At 50.9% G+C, this 12445-nt stretch overlaps 1 long non-coding RNA gene across 1 annotated transcript; it reads right to left on the bottom strand.

Moving 5' to 3' along the window:
- Positions 1-9655: 9655 nt before the first annotated feature.
- On the bottom strand, positions 9656-12439 carry LOC115353889. Its single transcript, XR_003927739.2, has 3 exons — positions 11443-12439; positions 10468-10820; positions 9656-10344 (listed from the first exon to the last, which is right to left on the bottom strand). It is a non-coding gene; the product is annotated as an uncharacterized LOC115353889 (long non-coding RNA).
- Between the last annotated feature and the right edge of the window lie 6 nt (positions 12440-12445).

Here is a 12445-nt window from a genome sequence, read left to right as displayed (position 1 = left end):
AACACAAGTAGATTTTAAGCAGAATCCAAATCTGCAAAAAACCACTGATAATTGACAGCTAAACAATGCCAGAGTAGAAGTGCTGCAGTCAGTCGAGACACAGTAACCAGTCCTGAACTTAGGCAAAGAGAAAATTTTAGTGGTTTAACACATGAGTGGGAAAGAGGTGATTGACACTTTATTCTCAAACATCTAAAGCAGATAAAAATGAGGAACGGATGTTGTCTGCCGTGATTCCTGGAGCAGGGCTTTTGCCTGTGAGCCCTGTGGGACAACAGACTTTTCATGTTTGTGTAATGTGATCCAGGACTCGACCTTTCTTTAAGATCCTAATATGAGTCACGGAAATAGTTCTTTGAATTGGCCTGAGATTGCCAAGTATCGGAAGGGGATTTCCTAAACGTTGTGAGGTTGGATCTGGAGTCAAACAGCCCCTTGGCAAAGGCTAAATAAAGTGAGATGTCTCCTGGTGTGCTATGTTCAAAACAGCATCACCCCTTAACTGGCCTTCCTTTTCTCCCCTTGCTGCCGCCACAATTCCTATTATGGAAGTTTTCTTGGCAAATTACTTCAATTTCCCTTTGATTTATTTAGGCACCAGACCCGTGAATTTGGCAGCTGGCCCTGCTAGCATATCCTAGCACAAGCGGGTAGTTTTGTCACCGTGTCTTGGGTGACAGCAGGGCTATCTTCCAGCAGCACAGCAGGAGATGGTCGCAGGGGCGGGTGTCCACCTCCTCAGCCTCGTGCTTCCAGCTAGGGAAATGTTCCAGGTCCCTCTGCTCTCCAGGAAAAGCATGTTTATCTTGGCCCTCTTCTCCAGAGAGCTGGGTTTTGGGGCCCCGGAACTGGGTAAGCAGGTTCAGGGAGAAACAACCACAAATCATGGAGGGCTGAGCAAAACAGCCGGCTCTAATTTAAGGCTGGCCAGCAGTGCTGCATTTGGGGACTCCCTCCAGTTGTCTGGGTTGGTTTTGCTGTGGAAAGTTCCTCTGCTAGGAGTGGCTGTCACTGTCCTTTCTTCAACCCCGGCCTCTGTGTCACAGGGAATAAATGAACTCCAGGCTGCGTCTTTAATAACATGCGCAGCTCCAGCCTTTATTTCCCCTCTCCCTCAGGGCAATTTCTCCTGGCAAAGGGAAGGAAAGAAATAAGTGCACATTCCCCTTGTGTCTGGAGATAATTGGGCTTCCGTCGTTACATCGCAGGCCAAAGGTTGCTCTCTGATGGGTTCAGCCCAGAGCCTGGATCTGAGCTTGCTGGCAAATGCAAAAGTTTCAACATCTGACCCATCCCAGACCCTGGTGAGCTCTGAATCAGGCTGTTATACGCTAACCCTGTGTTCAGATCCATTTCTAATTGTGATAATTGAGTCATGCCGAGCCCGTGCAGCATCTGTTCCAAGACTTAAGCCCTACCACGTAGGCTAAATTTATCTTTGGGTTGAAAAGCTATTGCTTTCAGGCTTGCTTCAAGGATGAGTTTGGCTCTGCAGGCCCCTCTCGCTGCTGCCCTGCATGTTGTGTAGACCTTTAAGCTTGCACTGAGTGGTGCCAAGCTGTTGTTCCTTTGTGCATGGGTTCACTTAACAGCTGGCAGCAGGCCCCTGGCTGGGTGCGCTGGTTAGAGTGGCCGGGACAGCTTGCAGATAGCTTGCAGGCCGTGTTCAAGCAAGGAGAGGCTGCTTTTGCAGGCGAGGAGCGCTGCGAGGCCCGCTGCCTCCTCATCGTCCCAGGCTGTGGTGCCTGCATGCGGGTCCGGCCAGTGCCAAGCAGCAGCAAGAGCTAGGAGTCCAGAGCTGCTGATTTTTCTCTCTTTATGTGTTTGGTTTTTTTTTTAATTCTCCCCTTGTGAGGAATGCCCCCCTCCAGCAGTAATGCCCCACAGAGCTGTGGGTCAGTAAGTGGCATGAAAGAGGTTACCAGACCCCTCTGCTATCCAGGCGCTGACATAATGCCCCAGCTCCTGGTGACAGTGCTGTGGAGAGAGCGTGTCACCCTCAGGGACACTGAGCAGTGGGACGGGAACAGCCGCGGTGGAGCCGGTGCCAGCCCAGCCGTCTGCCAGGGCTGAGGGACCAGAGCGGTCTAATAAATGCCTCTGGCAGGATAAGCCATGGACAGAACTGCACCCCAGGAAAAACCCTACGCTCTTCTGTTTTTACGGGGCTGATGCCAAACTCAGAGCTGTGTCATCTGTCAGAGCAATTTGTTCTCAAGGAGGAAAGGAGAAGAAGTTGTTTTCCTGAAGGAGCGAGTTGGCTGTGACCACAGGAGCACACTGAAGCCTGTAGCAGCAGGGAACAGGATTTATCCTGGTGTGATCGTCATACCAGCGGGAAACTTGCACCAGGAATATGCAGGGACCATGATATAATGTGTTGCTCTCTGAGGAGCCCGGGTCAGGGGCAGGAGATACTAAACAGGGCTGTGCATGTGTAGCAGAAGTCATCCTGGCAACACCTTAGCCTATGGATTTTAATACAAATCTAACAGTGATCCTGAAAAAAACCACAGGCACGTGGCTGTCGTGGTGACCAAGGCAAAACTCCATGGTTCAGATTTTATTGGTGTTTCAGTGTTTAATCCTGTCCGTGTAAAATCAAGGCAGCCTTCTGGCTGCCAGTGGGAGGCAGAGGGCACTTCTCTCTCTGTATTCGATCCAGAGCGAGGTTTCGCAGTTCCCAGCCACTAGAGTGCAGGTACAACCTGGCTGAGTGATGGCACTTTACTCAGCCTTGCTAAGGCCCTTGAAAAGCAGCTGGCAAAAAAAAAAGTCTTCCAGTTCGTTATTTTTATAACCTCATTTTTCAACTAGTCAGCACAACTCACGCTGAGCCGCTGCCAAGCAAAACACACCGTGATTCTTGCTTGGGGTTCGCCTGTGATTTCCATGGGAGTGGTGGGCCTGGAGGGGGCTGGTTGAGGCTCGGCTCCTGCGCTTTGTTCGGCTGCCCTGGAAACATGTCCAGCCTTTGCACAAAGACAGTGCTGACAGGGCACTGTGTGCTCAGAGGCTGCTCCTCTGGGGTTTCTTCAAGTTATTTCAGGAATCTGCAGTAGCCCCTCTTACAACAGTCACCTTTCTTTAAAATAGTTTATTCCTGGGTTTGAAAAAAAAAATCTGTTTTCATTCCCACGTTAGACCATGAGACTCAGAAAAACTAATGGAGAAAACTGTCTGTGCACAGCAATTGTGCAAAGCATTGGGAAGCACACAGGAAAACCTGCTGGAAGAAAATGGGAGAGCATCTGTGAGTCTTGTAAGGGGGTGAGACCACTGTGTGACAGGTATTGTTGCAATAGGGAGGAAAAAATTGCAGCAAGGAGGACACTTCATCAGTATAAAAAGTACTTTTAACTCTGTTTTTAAAGCTTACTAGAAACATAACTGAAATAGCCGTAGACAGGCACTGGTGGGCTGCTAATGGCAGAAATCTGCTACATGTGTGTGGTTAAAATGTAGAGCCTGAGCAAGGAATGGGTACCTTGCCCACTCAAGGTGACCTGCTTTGCCTTGGGTGGGTCTGGATTTTGTTACAGGATCAGAGCACGTTTTGGGTAGAGGGAACAGTGCTGGTTTAATTGTATCAGGTAATTAGGCTGTTATCAGGGCCGCCACTCAAGTACTTCCCAGCGCAGACAGGACCTGGGTACAACACCCTAAAGTGGCCTGCCCACATCGCACCGCAGCTTGAAAACGCCTTTGGCAGATCGGTGTCTGCAAAACCAGAGGAGGCGTAAGGAGGACAGCGTGCAAATCTTGGTTTGAGAAGACAAATGCTGCCTTTCACAGAGAACTGGGAGGGCAGGGAAACTGCTCTCCTTCCACGCTCCAGAGGAGGAGGCTGAGGGTCCTAGCCATGAGGCCAGGGCGATGCTGGCTCCTGGGGCAGCAGCTGAATCGCACCCTTGTGCTGCGTTCGGCTCCTCCTGCCAGGGCCTGGCGCAGGATCACACCTCTGCAAACTGCTCATTTGCCCCAGGGCTGCAACCTCCCAGGGCCAGCGGTGGAGGCAACAGCACCCGTGTTTGGCAGAAAAATAAGGGCACAAATGCCACGAAAGAGCATCCAGTGGAAACCCGCATGCTCCGCGGTAGGAGCACCCCTGCGGCTGGCGGGCTAGGTGTGCTGGGGTCCCGGCTGGTATCTGCAGGCAGCGGTGCTGGAACAGACGGGCCCTGCAGCCGTGCTGCCACTTCTGCCCCGCCTGGGCTGGGAAATGGAGCTAGTTCTTAGCTCTGGGGGGGGGTGGCAAAAAGCCTTGCCTAGCCCCACCTTGCCATGCCCCCCCCCGGCCCGCAGTGTCCCCCACTCGCCCCCTCCCGCTAGTGTCCCCGCGTGTCCGCACGCCGCCGCCAGGGGGCGCCCAGGCGCCCCCGAGTCGGGGAGCGCCGAGGGGGCGGTGCCGGCGCTGGCGCGGTAGCGTAGCACCGCCCCTTGGAGAATAGCGTTCGGTACGCCGGGGGCGCAGGGGCTGCCCGCCCGTCGGGGGGCAATGGCCGGGCGCAGGGGGAAAGCCCTGCCCGGGGGCGGCCGGGCTGCTGCCGCCTCCCGCCTGCCGCTGCTGGCTTAACCGCCCCATTCACTGCAGCTCTCACGTTAGTAATAACAGTTAATGAAAGGGAGGGCCCGGTTCCCTTCCCTTCCTGCAGGGCCCTGGCAGGAACCCCCGATGAGGTGCGTCCCCTGGCTGTTCGTGATGGGCAAAAGTCACTCAGATTTGTAGGGGTGATGGAGCACCTTACAGGGATCCGCTGCAGGGATCAGCAGGTTTCACTGCATCGCCCTGGTGTCATCGCCAATCCGCCAGGCTCTGGGGTGTTCCACGCGTCTCCTGGGGTTGCTGCAGGAGGTGGCGTTTGTCCCTGGGGTGAAGGACGGGGAGTGGTGGCACGCATCTCCCCCAGGTGAAAGAAAGGCTGTGCAGTAACGCAGTGCCCAGGTGCCATGGGACCACGGTGTGATTTAGTGCCCGATCTCTCGGATAAGCGGTATTGCATTTTTCCTTCTGACTGTTTAAGGTCCTGCAAATGCGGTGCCGGGACCCACCTCACAGCAGTACCGTCCCAGGACCACGATCCTGTCCTCAGTGTCAGTGAAGCCTGGTGAGGAGTTGTGATTGGCCCCTCAGTACAATCACTGAGTTTCCATCTGTCCATGGAGCAACTCCTCATTCTCAGCTTGTTTTTGGAGAGGAAAGCACTTGCTGGTGTATTTATTTTGGAAGCCCGTTGTTCACGTAGAGTTTAAACCTGGATTTTAAAGCCTCAGTTTTGCAGGATCTGCCACAGACAGTGGGAAGTTGAGGATCCTGCTAACAGCAGCAAGAGGGGGTCATTTGCAGATTGGCAGCTCTTGCTGTGCCTTCTGCTTCCTCCAGGAGCTCTGTGTTTGAGCACTGCTTGCTGTGAGATAATGCAGATTTCTCACCAGGTTACTAAATTTTGGAATCCGCTGGCAGGGACTTCCCTGGATGATGCTCTGTGAAGTGCCAGCTGGGATTTACATTTCTCCTGCAAAGGCAGCTCCTGTGCCCCTGCCAGGCTGAATCTGACCCAAGTCTGGCTGTTCATGGACCTCTGGGGTGTGTGTTATGTGGTGGTTGGCAGTGGCCCCTTCCCCAGAGACAATCCCATCGTGCCCTGCCAGATGGGCTGATGGTGATTCCTTCCCACCCAGGCTGTTTGATGTGTGACCCAAAAAGAGGGAGCATTAGCCCTCTGTGAACAGCATTGGTCTGCAGCAGTGAATGCAATCAGTCTTTCCTGATAAGAAAAACACTGATGATCGAGGAAAAAAGGAAACTTGAGGATAAAAGATCGTTCTTTCTTATTCCTTTCTTTGCTGGCGGGTCTCAGGCTCCTCACACACAGCTTTCCTACCTGCCTGCTAAGAAATGCCTGATACGGTGTTTGCATTGTTTTTCCCCAAGTCGTAGGTATTGCTCTGCAAACTGATCCACTGCAACAGAAAGGATGGCAGGCAGTGGAGCACATAGCCCCACACAGGTCACCCAGAAAGCAGCTAAAAGACAGCCTTAGCCTCTGCCCTGTACTCCAGCAGGCCAGCCCCGGCTCTGATGTTGGGGTGGCCCTGGTGTCGGAAGCAATTTGGCAGAGGGCAGGAGTGCAGATTGGGCAGAGCAGGTGTTCCTCAGGCTGGCGTTGTGCTGCTGTAGATGGGATAATGCATCTTTTGTAACCTGATTGCTCTCAGGACTTCACTGAAGACAACAAACCCAGAGAGATCCTATTCATCTAAACAATGTAAAAGGTGCTGTTTTTTATTTGCCAGAAATTCAGGCACGGATATGGAGCCAGCCCTGAGCGCTAGAACAGAGTAATTGAAGCTTTAACACCCACCTATAACCATTTCAGTTTTAGGCAATTGTGCTTTGCGGGGCATACCTTCAATTTGGTGGCTCAGGGATTTGCAAACAGTGAGTCATAACTCCCTGGGGGTCAAAAATGTAGCTGCTGAGGCACCAGGCATTGAAAAGTGTTGTCCAAGATAAAGGCAAAGCAAACCTCACTGCCCACACACCCTTATCCTTCAAGGCTGAGTATCTTTGTCACCCTCTTCGAAAACATGCACTCAAAATTACACAGGCTTCTCGTGGTTGCCATTGATACGGAATTTACTTCTTTTAGAGCAGACAAGAGGGGATTGCGAAAATCTGTGACTTGAAAGAACTGAGGCAGATAGATCTGAAGCTAATATGCAGCACCCCATGCTTGCAGAGAGGTGGCTGCCGTTTGAGGAGGGAATCGTGCTGTGGGACATGTCTGTGTCCTTTCCAGGGAGGGTCCCAGAACAGCTCCCTGGGTCTCTACAGACAAGCCCTGGCCCTGCACATCCAGGATGGACCTGCAGATCCTGGAGAGCATGCATGCAGCAAATTTGGTTCCTACCCATGGAGCGCCATCTTTGGGACACCTTTTGGCACTGACTCACTGCTAATGAAGAAGCGACGTGCGAGTCACCTGTCCTATAAAGTGTCCTGCTCGCAGTGGTCACGTGGCACCAGGCTCCTGTCCCATGACACATTCTGGGTACAACAACAGCATGACATGGCCACCTTTGCCACAAAACGCCTGGTTGCAGAGCTCACGTGGCTGGTCCACCCCATCGCACAATGCCCTGTGCAGAGAGGAGCGGTGGCACGCAACCTGTGGGTCCTGCAGAGCATTCCAGGCACTGCCAGCCATCGGCCTGTTCTGCCTGTCCCCATGGCTTCAAAGCCACTAGTGTCATGAGCTGAGGGGTCTCAGGCACACCAGACCTTCGCTCTGAAGGCTTCAGAGCTTGGTGAGTAACAGCTTGTAGAACCTGCTGCTTTGGTAACACACTGCTCTAACAAAACCTTGATTCCTGAAGAAAGGCCAGTTCTCTAAAGGCCCGTGCAGTTCTGTGCTGGCTGTGTGCACCTCTCTCTGTACCTATTTTTATACCATTCCTACGGTTTAAAAAACCTTTCAGAAATGTCCGTGTTTAGAAGGACCCAGATCTGACGAAGTAACTGACTCACTCTGGCCTCAGGGAAGTTACTTCACTCCCTGGATCATCTTCTCCACTTGAGTACTGAGAACAATCATATGAAATTACCCGGCATACCTCCAACGCAGCTGTAAAAAATTAATTAGCTGGTATTTAGCACCAGCTGTAAAAGTGGGAAGGTATTGGTGTTGTTGGAGAACTTCTGTAGCTGGAGAGACCAGCTGGGAGTCCTGCAGGGGACTCAGGTGATTGTCACTATTTGTGTGACAGCTCTTGGGATTACAGTCATAAATAGGATGTAGGCGTCTCTCTGCCCCCAAGCCCAAAGTCTGGACCATCAAAATACCCCTTTGCTTTGTGACACTTGAACTTTCCACAGGCTTTGGCTTCCACCAGTCCAGGCTCCAGGTAACTACGGTGGTACCAAATGGGTAAGCGCAAAGCTGTGTGGTGCCCATCTTACACCGTGGCCAGCAGCATGTGGTTGTTTCTCCCTGCTGTTCTTGTCAGGGCCAGCATAGGCACTTGTCTAAGGGGATGTCCCGTGTGCTCAGCATGTTGTCCGTAGTCTCTGTAGGAGGCTGACTCAAAGGCAAAGCAAGGGGGAGATTTGGACCTTCACACCTCAGGGAGTGAGCTGGCATCTGAGGGAAGGTGCTAGCATTGCCACCTCCCAGTATCAAAGAGATCGCAGCTCTGCAGTAGTTTTGCGGCTCTTGCTACTGAGCAGGGGGAAGCTGTCAAATGAGTCCAAAGCCATTTCTTTTATGTGCTCCTGTCTCCTGTGTCTGGTGTGAGGGTAGGTGGCAGAATCAGGCACTGTAGAACTGCAGGTCGGCCCCCACCCACTGTGTGGGGCTCAGGCTTCAATGGCTGCATTTAGACCTTTTATCAGTGCTTTGTTTTTTTAAGATGTTCAACCTCCAGCAGCTGCATTTTATCAGTGAGTACAGACACTGGTAATCCCTTGCACTATATGCAATGTCCTCTGCACCTCAGCAGAAGCTCGGATTGGAGATCTGCCATGAGATAACGTGACTGCAGTTGCTTCCTATGGTTGGTATCTGGTGATCAAGTCTTGTCCAGAGCTAGCTTTTTGCTTTCATGTGTTGCTGCTGTATGACTTAGAAATCAGCTGAGGATTGCAAAGGTGAAAGCATTAGTAGATTACCGGAGTGGTATTTGTACTGCAGGCAGGGATTAGAGAAGAGGGCAGGCAAAAGACTATGGCTGTACCCTTGCCAGTGGAAACGTATACGTGGTCATGCAATAGCATAAGATTTCTAATGAACAAAATGCCAGCAGAAGCAGGGTGAATCTGCTTTAGACAGGATAAATCAAAGGATGACAAAGCTTGGAGTACAAAAGCAAGATATTGTGCATTTGCTGCATTTTAGTTCCCCTTTTTTTATTTTAGTAAGTTAGATCATTATAATGATAATTTGAGGAAGCTGGTCTGGAAAGCTAAAGGTGACAAGAGGAAAGTGTTGCATAGCTAGTTGAGAGAGGACATCTTTGTGTAGGGATCTCTGGACAGTCAGTTTTCACTGAGCAGTAAAGCCACTGTGGGCTGGTGCTACATCTTTCTGGGCACAGAGGCAAAGAAAGGTCCCAGGGCTGTGGCCAGTGATGAGGAGGAGGGAGTGCAGGACTCTGAAGAGCTGAAATATGCTGGACACGTATCAGAGGAACGAGCAGGCTCTCCCCAAGCTTTCAATGTCACAGATGGCCAGAGGTGGGGTAGCCGTGTGTCCACAGAAGAGGGTGAATTCATTAGGCATTGTGGGGAATATCAAGACATTCACAGCTAATGTCAAGGTTTTGTAGGTACTACAGCTAAGGTGATGTCCTCCCTGGACCTCTCTGCAGGCCATTCCAAAATCAGGAACCAGCAGGTGTTTTTGTATCCCCGTTCACTCTGCCATCTTAGGGACTAAGAAGAAAAAGGGAGGGTGCCTTTTTGTCCAAGGACAAAAGCAAAGAGATGGTGTAAGACTTATCATGTTTTATTGTCTCTAATTGGATCAGAAAGATTAATAAATAGAGATTAGATGTCACAAAGGGAAGAAAATCAAAGCTGGAGACATTCTTACTCCTGGTTTAGAGGGATGAGCGCATGAAATAGGTTGAGGCTTCTGCACTGGTAAATGTCTTAAGACCTGTCACTATAATCTTAGATATCCGCTCACCTGTGTGAAGGTCCCTCAAGGATAGAGAATGGATTTCTTCAAAGCAATGTTAGTGATTGGGAACAATTGGCATTGGGTTTCAAACTGATCCATTTTAATGGGTTTTAATTGGGCTTTGATATTGTGAAAGTATCAAATGAGGAATACAGCTTTCTTCACAGGCTACTGAAACTAAATGTGCTGGGCTGCTCGCAGCACCACGCTCTGGTTTCTCCTGGGCCACATGTTTATTCTGGTGCAGAGGTGTGCATGTGTGTGTGTATGTCCCCAGGGCCAGGCAAAATGCAAGAGCCACAGCTCAGTACTTCCATTGGCCACTTTCTTACCACTGTATTTCTGTTTTCATTCTGCCACTGTGAATGTAGCTCTCATCTGTGCCAAAAGACAGGTGTCCAGCCTGAATAGCAAGGACCTCTCTGCTGACATTGGTGCTCCCCAGTGCCAGGATTCGTATGTTCTTCAAGGCAGGCAGGATCTTGCCTCATGAGTCTGAGAAAATGCTGCATTCCCACAGAGGATCAGAAACTCATCACGAACAGATATTGCATGACACAGCTGTTGGTCATGCCAAGAAAGCTAGCAAGTGACACAGGAACTTGGTGTGAGGTTATCTTCTGTGTAACAAAGGTATGTAACAGATGGTGCCAGGATCGCTCTGGGGTAGAGAAGGAAGGAGGAAATTTCACCCACAGTTTTTGATGGCTTTTCATATTGCATAAAAAGAAAGAAAAAAGGAAACTTTTAGGAAAAGAGAGCTGAGGAACATTCTGTAACTCACCATTAATGTCTACCCATAACAGCTCAGCATGTGGGTCTCCTGTTAAAAGGAAATGGACTGGGGCAAGCCAGTGCTCTGCCCTACCAGCTGCTGATGAGCCCAGGGCCCACAGTCCTGGGGCTGAGCTGAAAGGATACTTCCCTCCCCATCCAAAGAAATCATGTCTGTTTGGGAGGGTTTTCTCCATCATTTCACTAATCAAAGCTCTTCCTCTTTTGTCCAGTCTGTGTTTTAACTGGTGTCAGGTTCTTCTGCAGCTCTTTGCATCTAATGGGTCACCTTAAAAGCACTAATAAACTAGATGTCACAGGCTCCCGTCTCTTGTGAGATGGATTGGTAACAGTGATACACTCCTGTAGGTGGAAGAATGAAGGTACAAAACTGGTAATGAATTGGCTGGCATCATATGAGGAGAGTCCAGCAGCTCTGGCTCTCGTTCACCTTCTCTTAGTCTGCATTTCCACAACTTAAACCAGCCCAAGGACGGGCAGCCTCATCCTGCCTCACCCCTCCTTCCCTTGCCTAAAGCCAGTTCAGTGCACTAAGCTGGCAGAAAATGTATCTGTGCTGCTTTTATTGCTAGTTATCAGCAGATTCAGTGCTAAAGCGACTCAGGGCAGGCTCAGTCGAGAGCTGGCACTGGCGTATAGGAGGGAAAGCGTGACGGTGAGTACCTGAAGTGGGCTTGGGCTTGGCTGCCCTTTGGAACAGACGTGGTTCCTGCTGCAGGCAGCACAGGAGCTTCTCTGGGCAACAGAGATGCCGAATCGGGCTCAGGCCCCTACGCCACTGTTGTCTGATTTTTCTAAAGTAGGACACTGCAAGGACACCCCGTGTGCTCTGCGATAGATACTCCTCACAAGGGATTCAGGCCAGGCCTGACAGGTAACAATGACTTTAACAACACACTTGCTATGCTGCGCTACCTTTACACTATTGATCTCAAACTGCTTTGAGAGCATTAATGAATCAAACCTTGCAGTATCTTTCCAAGGTGAGCGTTCCCATTTCCAGGTGACATGCAGGGAAACTGCGTTAGGAAGAGTCAAGCCTTTGCCTAATGATATGTGGCAGATTTGTCTCAGGACAGAAAGAAGAGCAAAGGTCTTCTGACTGCCAGTTCCGAGATCTCTCTCCAAATCAGTCCCTGTCTCTTAAGAGTTAGAAGCGGTCTGCTGTATACTGCTCAGAAGCTATTTTCTTTTTAATGTAGCTATAAGTAGCTTAGTTCCTTTTATCTCTTTCATTAACTCTAAAAATACATTTTTTCCTTGGTTGCTTCGTTTTTGCTTTCCCGAGTTCACAGCTTAACGAAACCCACAATAGTCACAGATGAACCAATACGCAGAGTAGAAAACACGGATTTCTCTTGTATCACCAGGACGGCTATCCTCCCATGTATTAAGGTGCCAGAGAGTTTATATTGTCCTGTTTCACTTGCCTGCATTATTGATCTTGGAACTGGTTACTGCCTGATTAATCAACCTGAATGTATCTTCCATTGTCATATTTTACTTTGTTTTCCTTACAAATGCTGTTGCTACTACCTCACTCTAGATCACAGCTGCAAATAAAAAGACCCCAAAGAACAGGTTTGCGCCCTTGTGTCCCCATCCTTTACTTTTGAAAGCATGAAGCGGGAAAATTTCTCCAGCCCTCTCCTTCTCTCCTCAGACCTCCGAGGGCGGGCCGGCGGCTGTCGGCAGCGCTGCCGCGCAGACAGCAGCCGCACAGGACCGGTGTAGTCAGTGTCTGCCGCTCTGGCGCGGTGACAGGCCGCAGAACAGGCAGGTCCCTTCCCACCCGCGCCCTCTGCGCCCGGGCGGGCGTGGCGGCCCGCGTGGTACCACGGGCAGCATCTGGACTCCCGATGGGCGCGCTCGGCCGGGCCCGTCTCCCCGCGTAAACTCCCGGTTCCCGCGGGAGGCCGCTGGGCCCCAAAGCCGGTGCGGGGCGCGGTTCGGCCGCGGCCTCGGCG

Source organism: Aquila chrysaetos, chromosome 20 (genome assembly GCF_900496995.4).
Source record: "Aquila chrysaetos chrysaetos chromosome 20, bAquChr1.4, whole genome shotgun sequence".
NCBI lineage: Eukaryota > Metazoa > Chordata > Aves > Accipitriformes > Accipitridae > Aquila > Aquila chrysaetos.
Note: the sequence above shows the minus strand (reverse complement) of the source record. Positions and strands in the feature narration are given on the sequence as shown.